Source organism: Bos indicus x Bos taurus, unplaced genomic scaffold (genome assembly GCF_003369695.1).
Source record: "Bos indicus x Bos taurus breed Angus x Brahman F1 hybrid unplaced genomic scaffold, Bos_hybrid_MaternalHap_v2.0 tig00003422_arrow_arrow_obj, whole genome shotgun sequence".
In the NCBI taxonomy this organism is placed as follows: Eukaryota; Metazoa; Chordata; class Mammalia; order Artiodactyla; family Bovidae; genus Bos; species Bos indicus x Bos taurus.
Genome location: NW_020867664.1, coordinates 2,640 through 30,003, shown reverse-complemented (window position 1 = coordinate 30,003; position 27,364 = coordinate 2,640). Strand labels below are relative to the sequence as shown.

The 27,364-nt window shown below is 48.4% G+C and overlaps 1 pseudogene; it reads right to left on the bottom strand.

The window, feature by feature from the left end:
- On the bottom strand, positions 1-27,364 carry LOC113889016 (annotated as a pseudogene).

The window sequence follows — 27,364 nt, the reverse complement described above, 5'->3', positions numbered from 1 at the left end:
CTACTCCCGAAGGAGGTTTAGAGTCCAGCGGGCCGCGGGAGTCAGGTCACGGCAGGTCCCGAAGATCGACACCTCTAGGGCGGCGTGGCCCTGATCAGAGAAACGGATCGGGGGCAGGCCCTGCTCAGCGAACGCAGCCGGGCTTGGAGTGGCTGGGGGTGGGAATGCGCCAAGACCTCCGCACCCCTCAGCCTACCCCCAGGCCCCACGCGCAAACACGCCCACCCTCCCCGTCACTGGGATGTCCTGGAAGCCCTTCGGGCCCCCGGGCCTGGCCTGGCGATTCCTGGTCTGGTTTTGGCGGTGTTTGGTGGCGGGCTGGCGTCAGCAGGCTGGTGTCCTTTCGCAGGTCGTGCACCTCAAGTACAGCACGCCCCCCAAGGAGAGGTGCGGCCTGTTGGCCTGACCTGCAGATCAGAGTGAAAGGGTGGCGACGAGCAAGGCTCTTAGGGCGCCCCACAGCAACCGCCTCTGTCTGGCTGTCGCAGTTTCCGCGGGGTGGCATGTGTTTTCCTCTTTATAACCTGTGCTTGCTGCTCTTCCAGTTTAACTTAGAAGCAGCCCTTATTTTCTGCATTTCTAGTTGTCACCGTTCACTGGGGCTTTCCATGTGGTGCTTGGGATAAAGATCCTGCCTGCCCGTGCATCAGATAACAAGCGATGTGGGTTCGATCCGTGGGTCGAGAAGATGCCCTGGAGGAGGGCGTGGCCACCCACTCCAGTATTCTTGCCTGGAGAATCCCATGGACAGAGGAGCTAGTGGGCTACAGTCCCTGGGGTCGCAGAGTCAGACACGACTGAAGCAGGTTAGCACACACTCAGGTTTTAGTTCAGCCACTCAGGTGTGTCCGACTCTTTGCCACTCCGTGGACTGCAGCACTCCAGGCTTTCCTGTCCTTCAGTATCTCCTGGAATTTGCTCCAACTCATGTCCATTGAATCATCATGCCATAGAACCATCTCATTCCGGTGGCATCCACCAGAGAGGTGGCTGGGGTTTGGCAAAGTGCCTGGTCTTGCTGCGTGGGTGTGAACCTGCCCTCACCACTCCCTGACCGTGTGACCGTCACCGTGTCCTCCTCTGTAAATTTGGAGGGGGCAACACCTGCTTGGGAAGGGGCACACACAGCATCTGGTATATAATCAATGCACCATCCATCGCAGCATTGTATATATTAATAACAGGGATCACATTTAATAACCTGCTCCTTTTTCTCTCTTGTCACTTAACTGTGCTCCAGATCACATCTGCTTTACTTACCCCCGTAAATCCCACACCCAGCACAAACAAGACTCAACAAATTTGTGGCTGAAGAGGCAGGAACATACCCTGTCTTCAAGGAGATGAAGCCAAGCGAGATGAGGGCCTAATGATAACCCTGTGTGATGAGGGGACCTCAGGAGGACCTGCATGGCTGTGGGGTGGGGTGGGGGCATGGGCAGATGAGCTCCTGGGATGGGGAGGTGGCAGGAAGGAGGGCGGGCTGTTCCTTGTGGGGTGTCCACAGATTGTACTTCACCCCTCACTGATGAGCACTTAGGCAGTTTCCAAACACATGTCACTGTTAGGAGGAAACAATCATTGCCTAGCTCCTACTCAATTGATTTCGTACAATATGTTTCTAGCATTGGAGTACAATCATCTGCTTTATTCATTCCATGCTCCGTCCATCCACCCATCCAGCCAGCCATCTGTTCATCCAACCATCCACTCACTAATCAATCCATCCATCCACTCATTAACTCATCTGATCATCTCAGACCCATTGAGAAGACAGACGCCTCTTCCACTCCTGCTCCCAGGAGGACCCCCAGCGTGAGTGACTGGAGCCTTGTGGGGACAACAGGGGAGACACAGAAGGGAGATGCCTGCAGGCCCTCCTCCCTCTGAAAGGTGAAGCACCCACCTGGTCCTAATGCCTCCTTGTTGGGGTGTTCAGGCCGGCCCTTTTCCTTCTTGCGAAACAAGCGGCTGATGGAGGACTTAATTGATGCCCTTTTTCTTTGGGGCTTTGTGCAGCGAGTCCTGCCTGCTGGTGCCGCTGCTGGGGTTGTTCCCGGGGCTGTCCTGAGAGCCTGTCGAGCTTTAGGGAGAGAAAAGGACCTTTAACTGGCACCCTCGTACAAACACACACCCCTCCACAAGAGCTACTGATAGAAATGGGCACCCAGCAACACCCGCACCTCAACCTCGAAGCAGACAGTGGAGTCTCCTTCACCAAACACACTCCACACAAGCAATGCAGGCTCCGAGACACAGAGAACCACCCCAGGAAGTTGAGATTCTCTGCCTCGAGCTCTCCCCCGAGGAGGGCTGGACTCCAGGCCAGCTGGTGCAGAGGGCACTCCGACCCTCCATCAGGGTCGCTGCTCAGCAGGTGAAAACGCTCAAGCAGAAGGCAAGCTCCCCTGCTCTGGGCAGTTCCCCCCACCTCCTGCAGGGTGACTGTCCCCGGCCATGGCAGGAGAGCGACGGTCACCGTGCAGGTCTGCTGGCCAAGTGACCACATGTGTCCTCCATCGAGTGCTGCCTGGCTCAGGACGGGAGCTTAGGTGGTGGTCTCAATGAGGACAGTGTCAGTCACAGGAGGGGACAGAGTCTCCTGAGAGGAGACCCCTGAGGAAAAGGGAGGGACCCTCAAGAGCGAACCTGAGAGGCACAGGGCCATCACTGTCAGGAACATGCCCCGGGCCGGGCAGACCTCTACCAAGATCAGGAAGAAAGCTCCCACAGGAGTCAATCTGTAGAGAAGGACGTTTTCTAAAATCACTGAGGTCACTGAGCTCTTCTTCCCCAGCACCTGAAGTTCACCACTAAACACAGGCACTAAACCCAAGGGTATTCCTTTAAAATCATCCTTGCAACTCCTTCAAGACAAGAGGCGCAGGGCTCCTGAAACTGATGACGGGCACACAGGCCGCTTACTTGTGGGCGTCCCTGAGGTCCTCATGGGTGGCTGTGTGCAGCGCCCCCGTGTGCAGGCGGCCCAGCCGAAGGGACAGCGGTAAGGCGGGGGTCGAGGTTTCACATTTGATGGTGGTCTTGTCATCTCCTACCTCTTCCCGTATAGCTGGCAGCTGAGGGAGTGAGGTAAGTGTCCAATTGGCTAACAATAGACTGTTTTGAAAATGGCAATCACATAGGCGTTACATTATAACCAGAAACTTATTTGAAAATCTATTAGCTATGCTTTCCCCCAAGTACAAAAAAAACCCCCTTGTTCTAGCTTAATGCCATCTTAAAGGACTGTCTTGTTCAAGAGAAGCAGGGCTATGGGGCAGCGAGAGCATCCGATTGAGTGCAGAGACCATGGATGGGAGCCTTCCTGCAGCTGGGCTCTGCCCTCTCTGGAATCCAGCGACCAGATGGCCCTGCCGGGCAGGACAGCAGAGCGACGCCAGCACCGTGGACCCTGCATGGCATGAACTGCCCTGATGAAAGGACTGTGCTCATTGCCAGATGCTGCTCAGAAGCACCACAGCTAGAGTATGAAACCTCTCAGCAAAGCCGTCCAGACCTTTCTGTTTGAAGGAGAAAAAGACACAGCTTGTGCCACCACCCAAGATCATTTGTAATGATGATGCAGGTTACTGGAACCCATGACAACAAGAGAAACACAGAAAAGGTACCTAACCCCTCCACGCGAACACCATGTGCCTGGATCGTATTTCTCGGTAACATACAGACTCGGGGCTACTCACTGAAGTACTTACACGCAGTTCGAGTGTCATTCGCTCACAGTGGTTTCCGTAAAGCACCCCCTGGTCTTCACTAAGAGATGATCTTGTATCACCCTAGTGGGGTGGGAGGTTCAAAAGGGAGGAGATATATGGGTACCTATGGCTGATTCATGTTGAGGTTGGATAGAAAAGAAAATTCTGTAAAGCAATTATCTTTCAACTAAAAAATAAACAAATTAAAAAAAAAAGAGAGAGATGATCTCTCCTGGACTCCCAGCGTTTCTGCTGGTCCTGGGTGTGAGGACAGGAAAGACAGTGGTGGCAACAGTGTGGGGAACAGATTAACCCCTCAGGGTCCAGACAGGTCTCACTGACACATCTGGGTGTGTGGTTAAGCCAGGGGAGGTTTTAGGAGACATGCATGGCATGTATTTTTATAAACAATGAGTGTGTTGTTTTAACCAACTAACCTGTGCCTTTTTAGTGGGATTCTGTAAAGAATACTGATCCCGTGCAGTCCCACGGGAGCTTGGTGACAACAAAGTGACAGTGCAAAATACAGCTGAGCTCGTTTAACAGCAGCTGGATAAACTGGGCACCCTCTCCTGAGCTCTAACAAGAACCCTCAGACAACAGAAGGCTACAAAGGCTAGAAATTATCCACATGGAACTGAACAGGGATCGATCTCAAATTCAAGTTAAAATAAGCATTTATAAAAATCAGAAAACAGCAACGAACAGAGCAGGGAAGTGACACACCTGGGTTGACTATGGACTCAGTGGAGACAAACACCTGCCTCAAAGTCAGGGACTGTGGCCAGCCCCTTCGCCTGGGCCTTCTCCTGAGGAAGGCCTCTGGGTCCACAGCCTGGCTGCCCTACCCAGGATGGGAGCCACACCACTGGTGCCCACATGGCCAGGATGGGCAGCACCGTGTCCACTTAACAGGAGGGCAAAGCAGGCCACAGAGCAGGCGAGTGGCACACCCAGGTCACCAACCCCAGGGGGACAGCGCTGGTCTGCTGTGCCCAGGAGAAGGGCTCCTGGGCACTGAGCTGCCTGAACTGGAGCACAGCCACCCCAGTCCTGCGGGAAGGCCCAGGAGTGCTCGGTCAGTGGGCTGGGAGCAGGAGAGGGACAAGGAAGGCCAGCCCTTGGGGCACTGGACTCCAACAACAGGGGCTCATCCAAGTGACCCGAGGGGAGAGGCAGCGAGCTCCCTCCTGATGCTCTCTCCATCAGGGATGCCGTGATGGACACGAGAGCCTCTGGAGGAAAGGTGGCTGGACAGCACCATGGTTAAGTGTCCAGGCTCTGATCAGACCAGTCCGCACCGTGCTGCTGGGTGTGAGAGCCTGGGCAGGGTGCCCGGCCTCGCTAAGCCTCAGTGTCTATGTCTGCTGAATGGGGATAGCAGCAATCTGGATCTCACCTGGGGCTGAGATGACAGACTCGGAAAGCACGTGCCTGGCACACAGAGTCTCCTGCACACTGCTACCCACCATCATTAAATTGGCTTCCCGCAAATCTAACATCTATGGCTCTGATTCAGTCATTTCTTACATGAAAACACTCAAGCGGAAATTCCATGGTGGTCCAGAGGTTAAGACTTGGCACTTTCACTGCCGGGACACTGGTCTGATCCCTGCTTGGGGAACTAAGATCCCATAAGCTGTGTAGCATGGCCAAAAACATAAGTAAAGAACATTTTAAAAATAAGAAATAATACTATGTCTATTATAAACATGCATGAGATGATCAGAAGGCAAACAAGTGGGAGAAAGGCACACTGTTACAACTGTCCCAACGAATGACCTATTTCCAACAGAACCATCAGCACATTTTAAGTGGTGGGTGAGTTTCATCGCTTCCATTAAAACGTCAATTATTCACCAGGACATAATCACACAGTGTTCATTCATGTTAAACGATAAGGACTCTTTAATACTTCACAGAGAAACAAAGGCGTGCTACATTACTAAATAGTTTACCTTTCGACACTGCTTCCTTAAATCACTAGGCTGATAGATGCATGCAAAGAAATGAAGAGAAACCAGATTCATTGCGACTCTGAAGCTAAAATTTCAAGAATCCGTAGAGGCAAATACAGTAAAGCAAAAATGATGGCAAACATGTAAGTGACATGAAGATTTACAGAACATATGACTGGAAGCAGAACATTTTTTTTGACCACAGAAGATAAATAAGCTATTCAAGATTTACTAGAGAAACACTATAAATTATTACTCAGGAAGATACCATTCTATTACAACATCATGATTTATTAAAGCACAGCATTCTGTACAACAAAGGGCCTTAACAGGTGTCTATTCTCAGCCAAATTTCTCTATAAGTTAGTTTCTCTTAATCAAAAACATGTTATACTTTAAATTAGTAATTTAACTGATGAGGAAGTTACCATAATATCTATTTTAACATTGAACAAATCTAACCAGCTCTTGGACATTAATGTAAAATCCTGACATAGAATTTGATTTAAAACTTCTCAGAATAAATTCATTAAAGCAAGTTCCCTGTGATAATATGTAAGAATGAAAGCTAGCATAATAGCAGGTGCAGTCTTTACATTTTATTAACTATAGAAGATACTTTCTTAACGAGTCTAATAGAGACATTAACTGTGCAAAAGCTGATGAGATTTACAGTCTTAAATACAAGCACCAACACAGAAAGGATATTGTGTCAGTTCAGTTCAGTTCAGTCGCTCAGTCGTGTCCGACTCTTTGTGATCCCATGAATCGCAGCACGCCAGGCCCCCCTGTCCATCACCAACACTTGGAGTTCAACCAAACTCATGTCCATCGAGTCGGTGAAGCCATCCAGCTATCTCATCCTCTGTCGTCCCCTTCTCCTCCTGCCCCCAATCCCTCCGAGCATCAGAGTCTTTTCCAGTGAGTCAACTCTTCACTTGAGGTGGCCAAAGTACTGGAGTTTCAGCTTTAGCATCAGTCCTTCCAATGAACACCCAGGACTGATCTCCTTTAGAATGGACTGGTTGCATCTCCCTGCAGTCCAAGGGACTCACTCTCAAGAGTCTTCTCCAACACCACAGCTCAAAAGCATCAATTCTTCAGCGCTCGGCTTTCTTCACATCCCAACTTTCATATCCAAACATGACCACTGGAAAAACCATAGCCTTGACTAGATGGACCTTTGTTGGCAAAGTAATGTCTCTGCTTTTTAATATCCTATCTAGGTTGGTCATTAACTTTCCTTCCAAGGAGTAAGCGTCTTTTTAATTTCATGGCTGCAATCACCATCTGCCGTGATTTTGGAGCCCGCAAACATAACGCCTGACACTGTTTCCCCATCTATTTCCCATAAAGTGATGGGACCAGATGCCATGATCTTAGTTTTCTGAATGGTGAGCTTTAAGCCAACTGTTTCACTCTCCTTTTTCACTTTCATCAAGAGGCTTTCTAGTTCCTCTTCACTTTCTGCCATAAGGGTGGTGTCATCTGCATATCTAAAAGTCCATTAATTCTACACTTAAGAGGATCATTTCTTTATGTAAGCACAATCTCATTTATGAATTACACATGATATGTAGTTTAGGATCCATCTACATTATGCTTATACCTGCGTGTTGCTGCTGCTAAGTCCCTTCAGTCCTGTCCAACTCTGTGTGACCCCATGGACTGCAGCCTACCAGGCTCCTCCATCCATGGGATTTTCCAGGCAAGAGTACTGGAGTGGGTTGCCATTGCCTTCTCCTGTAAATGCATAGTGATACACCAATTCAAATTACTGCTATGGGGGAAAAACACCATTTAACGAGACAGGAAGACAAAGCACAAACCCGACTAAGGGGACTCACGCTGTGGACCACAGCACTGCTATGACCAGAGGAAGTGGGGGGACGGGGGAGGGGAGATGGATGAGTAAACTACAGCCTCGGGGGCTGGGGGGGTGGATCTGGATTGAGGACGACTAAGCAGACAACAGGATGAGACAGGAAATCAAAACCAATGATGAAAGCAGACACACTGTCAGAGAACTCCAACAGCAAGGAAAACATACAGAACTGTTCTTTTCATAAATATTCGGAAAGAAATCAAGCATGAAACCACAGAGAAATCGTCAAAGAATTTTAAATATCAACTAATTAGCCAATGATGCAAATTATAAAAACAGTGTCAAAAGACCACAAAATGGACTAGTTACCACTTCACAGGCCTCTAAAATGATTCACGGTTAATTTAATTATAAGCTGACTAACAATGCAGCTAACATGAAATGGGTGGTAACAGAAAAAAGAGATAATACAAGTCCAGTTACAAAGCAGAGTGTTGTACACGTGATTTCATGGGGTAAACAGCAATGCACTCACAACACCTAAGCTAAACACCCAAGAAAGCTGGAACATGTGCTTTAGAGCCGCACACTTTGTCACCAAAAGCCCTAGGTCGTCATCCCAGTTTTAGACTTGGAAAAGTGAGGCAGCCTGACATCTTCCCTGGGGCCCTGGGGCACTGGGCTTTTAACCTGGTTTCACACGCAGAGCTGGCCGGAGTGCGTGGCCAGGTCCATCAGCAAGCAGACCAGTGTAGATTCTTGGTTTTGTTCCCACCGCATGCCCTGTACCCTGTAGCCAGGCATTCCCAATGGAAAATGTGCTGCACGACTTTCCCACGCCATGACAGCTGCCTATAGTTACTTTCACAAAGCTGTCTGCTCCCTGAGAACAGAAACTTCCCTGCAGCTGCTGTGCCCAGCACAGGCCAGGCCCAACGTTACAGAGGCAGGCTCTGGCTGAGTTCATGATGACATGCTAAGTTGGTGGTCCAAATATCAAGACTAATTTGTCACTGTGCCATTGTGGAATGATTAAAGACTAGGCGGTTTAAAAACTTTTAGACCTCTGAGCGTAGCAAATGTACCTGATTTTCTTCTGGGTATAAAGAGAAAAATCAAAAAACAAACAAAAAACAGCGTGCTGGGGGAGGGATGCGGCAGGGAGGAGGCAGACACATACCAGAGTCATGATGCCCAGCTGGTCTCCCTCCTGTGCCGGGCTGTGCCGCCTCGTTCTGGGCTTGGGCAGGGGCGGGCAGGAGCCAGCATGCGAGGAGGTGGGAAGCAGGTTGAGGGAGCTCACTGATTTAAAACGACAGAGGCTGCCTAAGCTCCCCCTGCCCTCCCTGCTCTCAGTCTCCTCGGCCCGCTGCTCCGTGTTCTCCTTCTCTTCTTCGATCAACCTAAAATAGAATAAAATGCATCACCTGCCTTTGTCAGCAGAGGAACCTGTCTGGACAATAAATTTGGGCTGGCATTCTGTGTCATGATTAGCAAATTCCAGAAACAGTTGCTCAATGAACATCTCAGCCAAAAGGTTCTACGTTTCCTCTTTTGAATATTCTCAAACTTAGAATAACTTAGCGTTGAGTCTTACAAACTGGCCCTGATCATTCACGCTTGATTTCACTTATTTACTCTAACCTTCTGCAGGGACCCTGGTGGCAACTCTCTTCCTCTGAGGAGATACCTCAAGTTGACAACCCTTACTTCCCCTGCTCTCAGGGCAGAGATGCATGTCAGTGCCTCAAGTCTTTTCCACTGGGAATCAGGAACTCTGTATAATCAAAACAGCAATTCACGAACAAGCTGCAGTTTCTAAACACAAGTCTCCAGACCAGATGAAGTGCTGAGTTGATTTTTTTTTTTTTTTAAGGTTGTGTATATACAAACGCATCACTTGATGAAGTTCTCCACCAGCTTTGTGTGAGTTTCTGGGTTCATGTCAATGTGCTGCATTAACCTAGAATTCACAGTTTCTGCTCTTCTCCCCTAATGTGTGGTGGATGTTTTTATATAGCAGTTTAAATACACGATTATGCAAATAAAATGATTTTCAAATTAAAATACAAGATTCTTACAGACAGTAAACTCTCCAGCTTCACTTCTACTCATACATCTTGAAAGTTTTTCACTGTTGATTACAAGTTGATGGACAGAATTTACCATTTACATCAAGTCAACTTGTCAAATAAGGAAAAATCACTTTTACCTGACAACTTGCTGTAAAAATAAAAATATTAATATATAACCATTCCATACTTCCTGCAGGGATGCAGAAAGATCATCTTTCTGAGCTCGTCTCTGCTCAAACACGGCCCACAAAGCTGTCTGTCTTGGCGTCAAATGGGCAGGCGACACCACCTGCGTTTGCTGGTTGTCCCATTCACCCCCTGCCTTTCCCCGGGATCCCCGCACTCGGCCGACAGGAAAGGGCACCTCAGCCTGGGCTGACGTGGCGAGAACAGTCTGAGCAGCAGCTCTGCCTGGTCCTGTGCAGGGTCACCAGCCTGCGGCCACTCTGATCGTGGACTCGGGACACGGGCATAGCTGTGCAGGTGTGGCACCAGGCAGGCCTCGGGGCCCCCAGCCACCCGGCCGCACCCAGACCCAAGGCCCCCTGCTCACCACGAGGGAGGCCTTTGGATTCTATCCCGTTTTGAAAATTGTTATAACTGCCAAGATGGTGTCTAAAGAAAACATCTTAAATATACTGATGAGATGTGAAAAACTCAAACACATGTCCTTGGACCACTGTCTTACAACAAGCCAATCTTCACACTGCATTAAGTTAAAAAGGAAAATGCAGATCTGAGTGGGAATTTGCCAACCCCAAAACTCCAGCTTTCACCAGCTGGCTTTTCACCAGAACGTGGGGGGCTCCGAGGGACACAGGAGGGTGCAAGGGCCATAGGGGACACCGCCTCGGCACCTCACCCACCTTGGGGCTCAGAGCTGACGGGGAACACCCCACAACGCCCCGCCACAGAGTGCTGACACCACACCGTGGATAGAACGCCCTGGCTGACCGAGCTCTATAAGCAAGGGCAATCTAAAAACTGAAAATTCTTGAAGCAGACCTGAGGTCAGGTTTCTTGCTATGGAACACTCAGATGTCCCTAGAAGACAGCTCCTCAGAGAAACCGAGTTTCTGGGGAGCCGAGTTCGCAATCACCCACTGAATCTCTTCATTGATGGTGTCCAGCTTCTCCTGAAGCATCACAGTCAGAGTCTTGGCATTGGCCTGCCCGCTGGGCGACAGCTGAGTGGCCGAGCTGAAGAGGGTGACCCTGTCGCCCTCGTCGTCAGACACGCCCTCGTCACTCTCAAATGCCTGGGCCACGTCGGCCAGCATGCTCGCTTGCTCCGCGTGCTCCCAGTTCTGCTCCTTCAGGGTCTGCATCTGGGCACGAGAGGACCACGTCTCGTCAGCAACATTCAGGGCAGCTCAAGTCTATCAGGAACTGAACCCAATTTTACATGGAAACCCTGACTGTGGATAAATGGGCCATGTTCATGAGACACTGCCATCTCTTAATCGAGCAGGACTGAAGAAACGGGCAGGGGGAGAATCCAGTTCCTAGATGGCCTGGTGACACCCAGGACGGCAGGCATTCTATGAGGTTATTCAAAAGGGTGGGCTGATGGAGTCAGAGACAGAAACTGAAAATTACAAAAATACATCCATGCCTCCATCAGCCAGGCTGGAGGAAAATAAGAAAAAAGAACCCTTCAGCTCGGCAGCCACTGGGTCCCTATCAGCGGTCACCTCTGGTACCAGTTCACCAGAGAGTGCCATCCTCGCAGGCTTCCAGCCCTCCATTTCCCAGGCTGGTCTGAACACCCACAGACAGGAGCGAGCAGGGTCAGCCAGGAGACAGGAGGGCCAGCCCCCCTGCGGCTCTCCTCTCTGGGCACAGGCCCTCGGGCTGTTCTGGGGGACGGCCCCTCGCACCACAAGTGTGGCTCTGTCATCAGAGACACACGGGAGAGGGCCCACGGGGCCCCGTCCCGCCCTCCAGCTCTCACACCTCACACCCTTCTCTCTGAAAACGTCCCCCCTGCCACACTGTCACCCAGGTCCTGCCTTCTTTCCCAAACATGACCTCAAAGAGACTGAGGGGCAGCCTCGAGGTGCTGGCTTGCTGGCTCCCTGTCCCCTGTGGCCAGTGCCCTCGCCTCCTGTCTTCATCACAACCCCACCCCAGGCCTGGGCTACCCCCTTCGCTGGCTCCAGGACCACCTGCCATCATTCCTGCTCCGCTCTAGCAAACCAGCTGCCTATGGGTTCACCCCCATCAGCCCGGTCAGCAAATCCTCTCCCTTCTCTCGCCTTCCAATAGCACAAGGGGAACCAGCAGAGTCCTCCTCCAGGGCTCCCTGCAGCACCCACTGTGGGTCTCTGAAAGCTCCCTGGGAGCAGCCTCTATGGTCCCCTCCCGCCCGGCTCCTAGCTCTCTGCCAGCAGGCGGTGGGTGTGCCCCAACCTGCAGGGCAGCTCCCCGGGGGTTTGAAGAACCCATGTTACCAAGCCCCCTCCCCTCTTTGCCCTCCCCCACACCCGCCCCAGCATGTCTCTCCCTGGGATCCAGGCCCTGCCCTCCCTGCAGTTATTCCTGTCGCTTGCACCCCTTCTCAACCTTGGAATGCAGGGTTCCCCACAGCTCTACCCTTGCACCCCATCTCTCTCCACGGGCACCCACCTGGTGACTTTACCGTGCTCGTGGCTTTCAATGCCACCTGTATGCCCACGACCCCAAGTCCACCCTGAGCTGAGTGAGTCCTCTCCCGGATGCAGGCCGGAACACTCAGCTGCTCTCCTCACAAGTCCCTGGGACACCCCATGGGCTTGTCCACCTCAACAGGGCCAAGGCCCAGCTCTTAGCTCCCCGTCCCGGCAGCCCTCCTCACCTCAGGAAACAGGCTCTGGCCTCAAGCTGCTGAGGCCTGAGCCCGGGCTCCTCCCTGATGTGGCCCGCTCTCTCCCTTGTCCCCACTGGTTGACACGACCCTTTTTCTATCTCCAAGTGGCTACTTCTCTTCTTGCCTCGGGGTCTCTGGTTCAAGGTCACCCTCCTGGTGTCACTTTGCTGGCCACCCTGTTCACACACAATCGTCCCCTCCTCCTTGGACAACTCGGGCACTCTGGTCTCCTTTCCCTGCTCATTACTGTTCGACAGGCTGTGCGGGTTTAAAAAGGGGTCCACAAATTCTTCCCTCCTCCTCCCTTCAAGCGGCAGAAGGGGCAACTCCTGCTCAGCCCCTAAGCGAGGCAGGACTGTGCAGCTCACTCTTGCAAACAGAAGTGAAGGTGTGCGGCCTCGGGATCAGGGTGCAAAAGGCCCCGGGCTAAACCCCACGCTCTCACTCTTAGAGGGTGTTCCGAGGAGAGTCAGGCCATATGGGAAAGCCACACGGCAGGGACCTGGGCCTGTCCCCAGCAGCCAAGTGAATCTGAAAGCCTGCCATCCAGCCCTGGGGGGCCTTCCTGTGTCTGTGCCCTCAGGAGGCCCTGAACCAGGCCCGCCTGCTACAATGCACAGGCACTGTGGACTGTGAGCTGCTCCCTAGGAAGTCATTAAGCTTTGCAATGATTCGTTACGTAGCAGTGGATAAAGGACACACACGGTTTTTAATTCACTGCTGGAGTCCTACTTCTGACCATGTCTGGCCCAAACTAACTGCTCACTGAATATGGAAGCTCAAAACACAGACATGTATGAACAAACACATGGCATGAATGAGGTGAAAAGATAAAGGCACTTAAACTCCCAATGAGAATTCTTCTCACTATAAGCTGATGGATATGTGTATCCATTTACTCGTAGGATGATTTCAAAACTGTGGTAATTAGTACCATGCTGGAGCTCACAGTAGGCCACAAGTTATCCAAATTGGTTATTTTAAGAAAAAAAAAAAAAGCATGCCTTAAAAGTAAACTCTTAGCCAGAAAAAGGAAAATGGGAAGATATAAAGCGACCTATCAGTGCTTTGTTCCAAACCCACCTCAGGACCACAGTGTGAGGGGGCAGGTGCCTCACAAGGTGCCCACCAGGGACGGGAAGAGGGCCGCGGGGTCCTTGCCTCTGACAGCTCATCGTGCAGCGCTGCCAGCTGGCCTTTCTGGGGGCATTGTAGCACTGCCCGATCTCCTGAGTAGTCTGCTGACCAGTCTGCCACAGGGAACCTGAGGTCCAGAGCACTGCCCAAGTGGGGTCAGCTGAAACACACGGCTCCTCCTGCCCCGCGGCTGCTTCCTCTTCTTGTCTCTCACACTCACTGACACACAGGGGACTGGTGACCAGGCCCCAGGTTTCTCCATCTGAGCCCCCCAACCATGCCAGGCCTCGGGTCCTGGCACCAGGGCCCTCCTCATTACCCAAAAACCCCCAAGAGCAGGAGGCCATGTCCACCTCCTCTTTCTCCACTGTCTACACAGTCTGCCTCACACTCACCTTGTCCATCCCGGGAGCAGGGGTTCCCCACTTCTGACAGCACCAGCCTCTCACCTTGGGGGAGCTCTACCAGCAAGTCCAGCCATGTCCCCTATCCATATTGCAGGGCACGTGCTCTCCTTGAACTCCACCCACTGTGGTTTCGGACTCCACCTGCCAGTTTCTGGCTCTGCCTTTGTCTCAAATGATATCCCCTTACTCTAGAAGAAGGCTGGGTTGGGGCCCTGGACTGTGAGGATCCCCTAAGTACACAAACACAGAAATATGCGTATGGGCTCCAAACTGTCTCCTAAGTCAGGCTTCAAGCAGTAGTCGATTTCCTACAGATGAATGAATGTCACCAGTTAAGCACTTAATGACCTTTGCTAAAGTTTGTCTCTCACTTGTGACCATTTTTCCGTGAAGAAGCCAAAGAAACATTTAAATACTTAATAAGAATTACCACCCCTTGAACAATGAGGAAGAAAAAATCAGGATGCTCAGTAATCTGCTCGCCTCATTCACAAGCCAGGTGATTCCTCCCACCACAGTCAACGGCAAGTCATGTCTCAGTCTCCATTCATGTAAAAAAGACTACAGGTCATTAACCTTCTGCGACTCTTCCGAAACATCAGTGTCACAGTCTGTCAGGCCCCTCAAATGAATACACCCAAATATCAACTGGTCGCCCCCACACTTCCAAATCTCTGCCTGTGGTTTTGAGTGTTGTCAATACTGTGACTACCACTCCATGGTACCAAGTTTGACCCTAAGGAACGATGCTTGTCTCTTCCCTCTCGCTGGTCACGAAGCTACAGGCTCCTTGAGGTGCGACCATGAGCAACACCCAGTCATACTGTCCACACACCAGACAGGCCCTTGTCACACTCGACAGCGCTGAGGGGAGCTGCCCGGGGAGCAGCCTACCCATAGTGGAAGGGAGCCCCTCGCACTCTCATCTGGTCCAGTTCAGCTCTCAGGGTTTCCAGGTTTAGAATCAGCTGGTCCTACGAAACAGCAAATGACACAGCCTGCACCGCTTGCTTTCCTGATGTAAAATGACTTGCACCAAAATGTGCAGAACAGGTTATGTGAGTAGGTATCCACTCCGAACATTTTAATTCTGAGAAAATGTTCTCTAGGAGTCCCTAGAAAATATAAACACTCAGAACAATATTCACCCATAAACCACAATGAGGAGGAAGTTCCATCTCAGGCGCAGAAAAGGTTTCTCTGGAGGAAACATGGCAAGCCATTAACAACGATGAAGTCTGTAGAGAGAAGCTCGACTTCAGGCGGGGGTTCGGGTCAGGGGGACACAACTCACTCTATTGCCCTCACTCCTCTCGTTGCTTTAAACGGTCTCCATGGAGCTCACCTGCATTCCTGGGCATTCCTCACATTCATTCCTCTACAGCCCACTTCACTTCCTTATGGGGTAAAACAAGTCAAACGGGCCAAGTTTCCGAGTCACTCGACTCAACCTGGAAGCTCTGTGCTGTCGGCCATGGCAGTCACTCGCCTCGTGCAGCCCCTGAGCACGTGAGACAGGCTGGTGCAACACTAGATGTGGAAATCACACAGAAGATTTCAAGACTCACAGTGAAAGAAGGATGTCAAGGAGCCCATTGGGTTTTAGGAAATTTTTGATTGTGTAGGTGGCTCGTATTATCTTTCTGACGCACAGCACAGTCCACGTGAAGGGCTCACGCTTTGTCTCAGCTTTCAGGTGATCCCAGAAAGGACTACTCAGAATTCTGAACCACACATAATGGCCACACACTCTAAATTCAACTATAATGCAAACACACTCAGTGTTCAAACCCAGAAATGCTATACGTGTTACAGCAGTGGATTAGCCATAAGGAAAATGTAACTTGACTTCTGCTAAGCATCTGCTCAAACTCATGTCCATTGAGTTGGTGATGCCATCCAACCATCTCATCCTCTGTCATCCACTCTCTTCCTGCCTTCAATCTTTCCCAGCATCAGGGTCTTTTCCAAGATGAAAATTCATATTAAAAAACTGGAAATAATTACCTCAAGCATTTTTTAAATGTAATAACAAAGTTGGCAAGGCTGTGTTTTATAAAATGAGCATCCATTTCAAGGTTTAAAAAGCTGTTTTAGAATCTACTGTATAAAAAAATGGAGAGAAGAATGATCTAGTTGAGATTGGCTTTGTGTTAAAAATTGCTGAGATTAATTGATGGGTCATGGGTATTTATTATACTACTCCATCCACTTTTGTGCATGTTTGAAATGTTCCATTGTAATACATTTAAAAACAGTTTATTTTCTGTTAGAACAGAGTCTTCTCCAGCAACACAATTCGAAAGCATCAGTTCTTCAGGGCTCAGCCTTCTTTATGGTCCAATTCTCACACCCATCCGTGACTACTGGAAAAACCATAGCTTTGACTATATGGATCTTTGTCAGCAAAGTGATGTCTCTACTTTTCAATATGCTGTCTATGTTTGTCATAGCTTTCCAAGGAGCAAGCATTTTTTAATCTCATGGCTGCAGTCACCGTCTGCAGTGATTTTTGAGCCCAAGGAAATAAAACCTGTCACAGCTTCCACAATAAGGCATCGGCATTCAAAGATTTTTAAAGCAAAACAAAAGTTGACTTTGAATTGGCTTAGTCATAAACAGCATCCTGATCTCAACAGCCTCTGAACAGCAGTTCTGAAAGTAAGGAAGAGCACCCCTGATCGGGAGCCACTGAGCTCTCTGCCTAAGCCGGGAAGGCGCCTCACCACAGGTCTCACAATGGGAGTCAGAACCACTGCCCCCTGGGAGCCCGTCTTTGAGGCTCTGCAGTCCAGGCCCAAGAACACAGGCATAGTGGGGACAGTACTGACATGTGAGGCTGGACCTGGGATCCCCACTCCATTTCCTGAATGGTCTGTATCGCCGTGTGGCCAACCTTTCCAGGAAACCTCTCTCAGGACTCGGTGATGCGAGCCTCCACCATCACCCTTTCCTGACGCACCTTCTGTCGCAGCGCAACTACGGTTCTCCTCCTGCCTAGGAGCAGCCATCCTACACATACACCGTGTCTGGACCAGCAGTTTGGCATGTGGGACTCCAGCGCCACGTCCGAGGCAAGCAGGCTCCACACCTGGGCACCATGCCTTCAGTTTCATGGGCCCTGGGCTGGCACCCTCAGGTTTGTCTGAGGGGCAGTTGGGAGGTCCACCTGTATCCCAAGCAGCTCCCAGACTGGCTGGTCAGAGCAACAAGCAGCCTCTTTGAACGTGGGGACGCCCTGGCTCCTGCCCACCGCCTATGGGCGACCACCTCTGGCCCTGCTCCCAAGGAGGTGGGTGCCCGGATCAGCAGATGGGGCCACACATGCACACACTCGGCGGCAGAGAAGGGAGCGGCGGAGAAAGGCAGCGCTGGCCCCTGCCCAAGCCGTGTCTCCTGCCCAGACGCCGCCTCCCCGTCAGCACAGGCACCCGCTGCAGCTCCTTGTTCTCCTCCAGTTGGGCCTCCATCTGGCACAGCCTATTCTCCATGCTGCCATGACTCTCTCCCGCCTGTCCGCCAAGAACAGCATCAGCTCCACTCTCAACGACCCTGTCCTGACGGCACGCGGGCTGTGACCGCAGGGGTGGCAAGCAGACCATGCTCTGTGTGGACCACAGGCCCCAGGTTCGTGGGGGGCATGCCCGCATGCCTGCTCACGCAGCCCGTGCAGTTTTGTGTGTGACGCGTGGCTCACGGAGGGTGCTGGTGACCGGCTCGTGAGAGGAGACGTGCTCCCCTCTGCCCTGGGCGCCGCAACCGCCGCCACTGCACCCCCTCCTCGGACTGCATGTGGCAAGCCAGCGCAGGCAGCAGGCAGCGCCAAGTGCAGGACGCGCGAGGCACACATTCTACCTTCCTAAGCTGGGAAGGAAGTTTGAACCGTTTAGCCTCCTTAGTGGCAGAGCTTCTGGAAGACAAAAGGTCGGACTACGAGGCCAACCGGGGAAGGACAGCAGAGATGCCAGGGGGGAGGAGAAACCAAGCCTGGAGAAGATCACAGGCAGAAGGGCGCCCCCTGGCGGTTGTTAGTGACCCTGCTCTGGGAGGGTCTGCGAGCACCCGACACCGCCCACCGCCCACCAACGGACGGACGGCCCCTCAGCTGCTCACTGAGCTCCGGGCAACGCTCCCAACCGCCACGCCAGCACAACCCCGCCTGACTCTTCATCACCAGCCAGTGCCCACCGGCAGTGCGGGGCAACACTTTCCCACCAGAAGGACAGGGTGGCTGACTGGCTGGCTGGCTGGCAGTGGGGACGATTCCCGTAGCAGCACCACATCCCTGGAATGTTTTTCATAAATCATGACCCCCACAGACACGACCGCCAGAAACATGATTCCACATTTCTTCGGGCCTGAAGATCTGAGGGTGAGCAAACATCACTCGACTTGTCTATCACTGTCACACATCCCTTCAAGGAGCGGAACCTCAGAAAACTCGAGAAGATGGCCAGGCAAGCTGCCTCAGCAGAGCCCACACAGCATGCTCCCATCTCTCTGAGAGAACGGGCTCCACAGATGTCACCAGACTCGTCTGAGGGAATCAGAAGGAAATTTCAGCATTCAACAGGCAGGTGGAGGCGGGGATGAACTGGGAGACTGGGGTTGACATATATACAGTACTGATACTACACATAAAGTCAATGAGTAAGGACCTAGTGTACAGCACAGGGAAGTCTACTCAGTGCTCTGTGGTGAAGTAAATGGGCAGGAAATCTAAAAGAGAGGCAGATAGATAGATAGATAGATGATTGATTCACTTTGCTGTACAGCAGAAATTGACATAGCAGTGTAAAGCCACTATACACCAATTAATGAATGAATAGATGAATGAATTTTTACAAAAGGAGCACAATGGGCCCCTAGAACTTGTGGAAAGGAGGAGTCCACGCCCAGGGTGCAGCACAGCGCCAGGGCTGCCCTCATGTCGGTCCACTGCCAACGGACTGCCTGGACCAGGCCTCTTCTACCCCAGAGACCTCAACGCAGAGGTGGGGAGGCAGCCAGTTGTGGCCTCTCCAGTGCTCTGCTCTTACTCACGCAGCCATCCCAAGGCTGAGATCACCGGGAGAAGAAGGGACCCACAGTCCACCTCAGGCAGACACGACCGCCATCACTCACTTCGCGGATGTCCCACTGCAGTTTCGTGTTCATGTCCTTGGACTTGAGGAGGTTCTTCCTGGCCGTGTCCAGGTCTTCCTCCAGATCTGTAACGTGGAAAGAGAGGGCTGCCAGGCACTCCTTCAACTGGCTCTCCTCCTGTGACTGCTTTTCTATGACTTCCTGAGTGCGATCTCCTTAGTCAGGTCTTACTCGTGGCTTAGAGAGCCGTAGGAGGGTCTCTAAGGGGGAAAGGAAGCCTTAGCCTTGTTTTGACAAGGAAGGAACACAGCACTTCCAGGCAATCGGTGAGGTCAAAACAAGGCACTAAGTGTACAAATCCAGGATGGATGGGTGGCTGGTACCTTCTCGTCCAGGGCCTTGTGGTGCTCAAACAGCAATTTCAGTGCCCTGAGCACCTCCACCTCACTGGTCATGTTAGCTGGGGACTGTGCCTGCCACTTGCCCACTGTAATCCAGAGGGATGGAACGTACCGGGAAACCAGTAACCCCAGGTGCTCCAACAGCAGCTGCAGGGCAGGGCCAAAGGGGCACTTTCAACCTCATGCTTGACTTCAGGGCCGATAACTCCTTTCAGCCTCACGCTACAGCTGGAAACATGCTAAGGCACGTTGGAATCCTGCCAGTTCAGTCTAAAGTTAAGAGTGGACTTCCCCAGGGGCCCAGTAGTTAAGACTCCACCCTTCTGCAGTGGTCATGGGTTTTAATCCCTGATTGGGGAACTAAGATCCCACACAAAGTGTAGCGTGGACAAAAATGTAAGTTGAGAACTCCCCTCTCAAAGGTACTAAAATTACATTAGCTCTCATCATAAATTTGAAGTAAGGTATGAGAACCCCGAACTGATCCACCCTGGTCTGCTCAGTGGGAAGATGTGAAAAATGACTTGAAAATCAGACAGAGTTTAAAGACAGCAATACGGAGGTTAGCAGTGACCCACATGGGGCAAATGTCAACACATGAGAATCCCCCTACTGACCCTGGTGTTGCTTCTTTCTGCTTTCAGTTCAGCAATTTCTTCTTCTCTTTTAAGAAGCTGGTCCCTGCATATTTTGAGTTCTACACTAGGAGTTGGAAACTCCTAGAAAACAGTTAAATGAGAAACTAAATGCAAACATAAATTTAAAAGAGAGAGAGACTGTGAAGACTGACCCTGTCAAGTCTCTCCAGGCTTCACACAAAGGATCTCCTTGCCCTTCCAGAGAAGAGGGGGTCCACTGACCCCAAGACCACATAGACCACCACAACTCAGACTGGCCTTTGGCCTCCACCTCGACCTGGCAGGCACGTGGCAGGGGAGAACCCGGAATCCAAGCCTGCCTTCTCAAGTCCCAGGGACGTCTGAGAAGCTTTCCAAAACATAAACCTAACAACAAAGTGGATAAAGAGATTCTTAAATGACACACAGACCAATGACCTAGAGCCACTGGGGAGAGTGAAGAATAAAGGGAAGGTCTACAAGGCCACCAAGATTTGGAGTGTTCCTCTGGGAAAAAGGTGGATGGCACCCCAAGGCCATCTGTTAGCCTGACTCCACTGAAGCCACCCAGTCATTCAGTCAACTGGTTAAAATGTTAAATTTATGTTATATGTATTTTACCACAATTTACATGCATGCAGGGCCATCCACGTGGTGAACTTGCTCAAGCTGAACCACACGGAGTCTTTTGTTCTTCTATTTTTCTTTGCAGAAATAGAAAGATTCTGGACTACATACCCCCTACTACATACTGAGTGTCCAGCACCCAGAACAGTGCCCAGCACTTGTAAGAGGCATGTAGTAGACATGTAAAGCTATGAGGGTGTATGTCATACACGTAAGCAGTAGGTACCCATCATTAAAATACTGGACACATTGGTCCGTGGTTTGTAAGATGGGAGACATTAACGGGCTTAGCCTTTCTGCTTCAAGGACTGACTCTCTAGCTCGATCCTCATGCCCCAGAGACTCTTCCAGCCAGTGTATTATTTCCTTGGAAGAAGGGAGACGTTAAGGGGCTTAGCCTTTCTGCTTCAAGGACTGACTTGATAGCTCAGTCCACATGCCCCCGTGACTCCTCCAGCCAGTGTTTCCCTTCTTGTGGGGCCCCGCCCATCCTCTATGCAGCACCTGCACAGCCTCTTACAAGGTAAACTGCTGGGGTCGATCCTGCCCACTAAGGCCAAAATGCCCTGGCCAGCAGGGCCCCCAACTATGCTAGCAAAATGAAACACAACCCCAACGCTTCACTGGGTGAGGGCCAATCCGACGGGCGTAGTCCCTGGCTGCTCTCACCTTGTTGAAGTCCTTTAATGGACTGGAACCTGGTGGTCTAGAGTCGATGATGAGAAGGTAAAGGAGAGAAAAAGGCTGATATTCCTTGATTTATGCAGAAAGCCAATAAAGCCCCCGACACGGGACTTGCTCTGTTCACGGAGGCCTCAGGTGCCCTCTCGATGGAGTGAAGACAGAGAGCACCTTCTCGAGAGGGTCTTAGAAGCCCGGGTAGGAAAGTGAACTCAGAGAGCCTCTGCGCTCCAAGAGATCAGCCTGAAAGAAAGAGAGAGAGAGAGCGAGAGAGAGAAATACATGGGGACCAGAGCTCTGATGGAGCAAGGGTGTTTTAATCAACATGGTGTGGGCATATATACTGTCTTACAAGGTAGTTATTCTCAGCAAAGATAAAGATTAAAATTCCAGACTTACAAAACATAGGTGATCCATATTAAAGGGAGAGAGAGTTGTATATGATCACTTTTACCATATGGTTCACAGGAAGGAAGAGGGTACTTATCACTGTATAGAAAAACTAATGAAGGAAATGCCTGGATTCTTCAGCCCGTGGGAGAGGCTTGCCTCTCCTCTTCAGGAATTAATAAGGAGCAGAGAATTCCTGACAGATCCAAAACAGCACACAGGAAGCCTCTTGTTAAATGCTTCCTGACAATTCCCTCTATTTTATTATATTTGTAAAAAAAAGGTCTTGACCAAATGAATTTGGTTAGTATTAACCAACCTTATAGAAAGGCGACGGTAAACAACAAATATAATTATCAAGACAATCACCAAAGCTACAGTTCCAGACCCGATACTGTGGGTAATACTTTGAAACCATCCTCGTGGGTCTAGCCCAGGTAATTTGTTCATCTAAAGTTTCCAAATTAGGGGAAGAGGGCAGATTTTTAGAAAAAAGTTTTAAAGATTTTCTTTTATAGTAATTGTACATTCAGAGAAGCATTATCACGTATATTTATTAAATGAAATTTGATTTGTTCCCTGTTGTAGGCACTGTGATTGACGTGAACAGGAATAACACAAAAGCTTAAAGAAATAGAGGTGTTAATACAAGTATATAGTTTGCAATTAATACAAGTTACAGAACGTAAAAGTCTCATTAAATTGTAATTTTTCTATGGCTATAACAAAAGGAAGTGGGACACAGGCCTGTATAAAATATGACTGACTGTAGCGAAAGAAATAGTTACTATGACGACTGGTCCCTATGAAATGTCCGGTCCAAGTTCCAAGTTCTTCTGTGCTCTGATGCTCGCAGCAAGTTTCCAAATGGTCCATTGTTCAGGCCCACTCTGTTTATGGAGGACGATCTTAGGAGGAGGTGGGGCTAATCCATGGTCAAGTCACTCAAGAAGTCGTTTGTCAAAGTAATGTTCCATCATAGTGTCAGTGACCTTCCATATCACACACAGTGTTGTTAATATCATCTGAGCAGTCAGATAACCACATACCATGGGGTCCCCAAGCAACAATTGTATGATTAGCCACAAACATTGATTTTCTTGATTGGTTTGACATTTGTCCCAAGGAATGGGAGTATAAGTAAAGTTTTTATAAGTAAACCCTTTGCATAAAGTTCTTTGTTCTTTCCCTAACTCTTTCCCGAAAGTTTCAGTAGTATAAACATGGTTTACAGACAACGAAAGGGCAGTAAATAATCCAAGCAGTGTCTGAAAGTCTTCTTTTGGAGGTAGGATGAAAGCCCAAATTTGTCAGCCCAAATTTGTCGGCTGACGTTTATGCACAATTTTGCTGGGCCCGTGCACAAGGGAAGGACTTCATAGCCTAAAGAAATATTAATTAGTTTTCTTTCCTGCCCAGGGTATGAAGGCCCTTTCATGTACTAGGGAGAAAGCATATGTATAGAGTCATTAGTTGAAATGTTTGGTCCTCTCTCCGTCCATTCGACCACCTGCAATAGAGGGGGGTTGGGTGTTAGTCTGAGCTTGAGCAGGGGGAGGTACAGGCCAAAAGACTGAGCATTGCCAGGAGAATGTACTCAGGACTCGGAGGCAACCCCTGTTGAGAGACCAAATTTTCAGCTTGATTAGTAGGGCTTTTATTTGTTTCCAAGTGAGGAGATCATTGGGGTGATGCCGCCAAAGGCGGTGCTTTCTGGAGATCTTTGGAGCAGACATGGCCCGTATTGGAATTTCTTCTTCCTGGGGTTCTTATTTCATCTCCATTTTGAATGCCGGGGGCCCCCTCGGGTCGAATCTTAAGAAGAGGTTAAAAAATTTAAAACAAATAAAGCTGTAGTAACAATAGTTATAGGTTTAGAAAATATGTTAGAACCTAGTAAAGTCTGCTTTAGATAAGGAAGACAGTAGTGTACCTGTGTATTCCCCTTTTTAATTTTTTTTATTTGTAACTTTAGTGTGTGATGTGTTTATTTTGACTATGTCTTGTGTCTGTGGATTATAAGGAATACCTGTAATATGTATTTATTGATAGGTATTACAATTTTATGAGGATCGGAGCCAATTAGAGTTTTAGTCCTAATTCTTCCATTGATAACGATTAGAGCAATTAAATCAAGGTTGGGTGTAAGTGACTTTATTTCCATAAAACGGGTATAGATCCATTTTACTGGGTCTTCTTGTTGGGCAATAAGTCCTGTGGGAGAATGAGAGGGGAGTATAAACAATTCTAGAGGTAAATCTATTTTGATGCGAGTAAGAAATTGTTTTTGTAATTTATTTTGCACCAAACAGAGTTCTTCTCGTGCCTCTTGAGAAAGTGAACGAGGGCTATTTAAATCAGGATCTCCTTTTAAAGTACTAAATAGACTATTCAGTTGATAATTAGCAATGCCTAAAGAAGGTCTAATCCAATTAATATCACCTAAGAGCTTTTGAAAATCATTTACGGTTGATAATTTATCAGCACGGATCTGAGTTAGTTGGGGAGTAATGCGTTGCCTATTAACAACGAACCCCAAGTAATAGTATGGTGTAGAGGTTTGAATTTTTTCAGGGGCAATGATTCATCTAGAGTTTTTAAAGCATAGTTGAGCTATATCAAACATGTGTTCAGTGTTTAAGATAGATGGAGCCGAAAACAATATATCATCCATATAGTGAATAACAAGTTAGGAAATTGCTTTCTCACAGGCTCAAGGGTTTTGGCTACGTAGTACTGACACATGGTGGGAGAATTCATCATCTCTTGTGGCAGTACAGTCTATTGGTACCGTTTATGAGGTCTAATATGATTAGGATAAGAGAGAGAGAAAGCGAATCTCTATTGGTCTAAAGGGTGTAAAGGTTTATTAAAAAAGCAATCTTGTCCTGGTTGCAATGCACCCATAGGTTTCACAGATGCACTAACTTTTCTAAGGTCTGTTAGGAGACGCCATTTGTTAGATTTTTTTTTTTTTTTTATGACAAAGACAGCAGAGTTCCAAGGAGAACAAGATTCTTCAATATGTTTTAATTCTAGTTGTGCATCTATAAGTTCCTTAGCTGCCTGTAATTTCTCTTTCGTGAGGGGCCACTGCTCTGTCCAAATAGGCTCGTCATTCTTCCAAGTTATTTTAATGATTGTATTGTTTGTTAAATGAGGAGGGGCCCCCAGGGAAAATGTGGAATGTATATCTGAGTATGTCATATCTTATATCTTTTTATTAAAAGCATATATCTCACTTTTCCTTAGCAACTATGAAGTGTCTTGTACATTAGCATTTTATAGATTGGTGAATATATTTATTACATATAAATACATATTTATATTTATATATATCAATATATTATACATTATAAAATATATTTATTAATAGTTTAAAATCTCTTTAGTCTTTCTGTAAGAAAAACTTTTTGTAAGAGGAATTTAATGTTTAGTAATTAATGTTTTAAAATCTTATTTTATTTGGAAATGACCTAGCTATTTAATAAACTTTTATTATTTAGTTTAGTACAACTCTAGAAATTTAAGTTATTCCAATCCTAAGAGACTATTTTAGATTATAATAACAGATTATAATAATAGATTATTCTATTAAAAATATAGTAACTTTTAATAGTTTATCCAAAAGTTTTTATCTCATATATATATATATATATATATATAAAGAGTTACCTTTTTGTTGACAAATTTAGTTTACCTTAAACCTAGGCATAATAAAAGTATTATATAATGTTGATGATTTAAGACATGTCTTAATTAGATTAGCAAACAATTATATTTAAATTATACTCATATGTAAATAATTATATATATTTAATATTTTTCAGTTCACGTGAATTTGAATTTAAATAGAGCTCATTAACTTCATAGTATCTAAAACCAAAGCTGGTATATCGATGGCAGCACTGCCAGATGTTGAGGGTTTCAGGTAAAAGATGGAATTTGTCTCAGGTTTTTGCTGAAGGGGACCTGGGGGGTCCCTGCTTGCAGTTTTCTGGAATAGGTTTCCTTTCAATGTCAGATTTAGACTTACAATCTTTTGCCCAATGCATTCCTCTACTGTAGCGAGGGCAGATTTTTGGAGGTCTTTTATCTTTATATATTTTTCTTTTCTTTTTTTTTAAGCTTTCTTAGGGCTGTCCCTTTTCAAATGGTTATTTCCACATGTAAAGCATCCTTATTTCCCTTTCTTAAGGCAGCAGCTATTGTTTCAGCTACCATTTGCATCTTTTGAGTTTCTAATCCTAGATTGCGACAAGCCTTCAAATAATCAATAGTCTCTTTCTCACGAATTGGAGCCACAGCTTTTTGACATCCCTGATTTGCATTATCACATAATGCAAGTAATTTGCAAGTAATTAAAGGTGTTTTAATCAACATGGTGTGGGCATATATACTGTCTTACAAGGTAGTTATTCTCAGCAAAGATAAAGATTAAAATTCCAGACTTACAAAACATAGGCAATCCATATTAAAGAGAGAGAGAGTTGTAAAGCAAATAATTTCTCTAGTTGCCTTTTGGCTTCTCCAAATACACTACGGGAAATAGCAGTTTCTAATCTAGCTAAAAAATCAGCATGCATTTCATTAGATCCCTGAACTTTAAATAAGTGATGAATTAAAGTAGAAAAGTGATGGGGCTTTCCAGCCTTTTTACCCATGTCTTAGTACTTACCGGCCTCAATAGGCCCTGGGGTCACTCCGTCCAAGAATCTGCCTACGTGCACCAAGTCCCTGTTCTGGGTGCCACTTGTTGAGGTCCTTTAATGGACCGGAACTTGGTGGTCCGGAGTTGACGATAAGAAGGTAAGGGACAGAAAGAGGCTGATATTCCTTGGCTTATGCAGAAAGCCGATAAATCCCCCAACACAGGGCTTGCTCTGTTCACAGAGGCCTCAGGTGCCCTCTCAATGGAGTGAACATGCAAAGTGCCTTCTCGAGAGGGTCTTAGAAGCCCAGGCAGGAAAGTGAATTCAGAGAGCCTCTGCAGAGCTCCAAGGGATCAGCCTGAAAAAGAGAGAGAGAGAGAGAAAGACACGGGGACCAGAGCTCTGATGGAACAAAGGTGTTTTAATCAACATGGTGTGGAAATATATACTGTCTTACAAGGTAGTTATTCTCAGCAAAGATAAAGATTAAAATTCCAGACTTACAAAACATAGGCGATCCATATTAAAGAGAGAGAGAGTTGTAAACAGTCACTTTTACCGTATGGTTCACAAGAAGGAAGAGGGTACTTATCACTGTATAGAAAAATTAATGAAGGAAATGCCTGGATTCTTCAGCCAGCAGGAGAGGCTTGCCTCTCCTCTTAATTCCTGAGTATTCAGGAATTAATAAGGAGCAGAGAATTCCCGACAGATCCAAAACAGCACACAGGAAGCCTCCTGTTAAATGCATCCTGACATCACCTCAGGCCACTCTCCTTACAGGACTTGGGCCGAGGCCAAGTTCTTCCTTGTCTTGGCCTTTGCCTTGGGGTTGCAGCACTGAAAAAGCGCCCACAGGCGGGCCCTTCTGCAACCCATCCTCGCGGATGGGGCAGCCCCCACTCGGGGGCAACTGCTGTTTCACGGTAGGATACCTCCGCTCCTGAG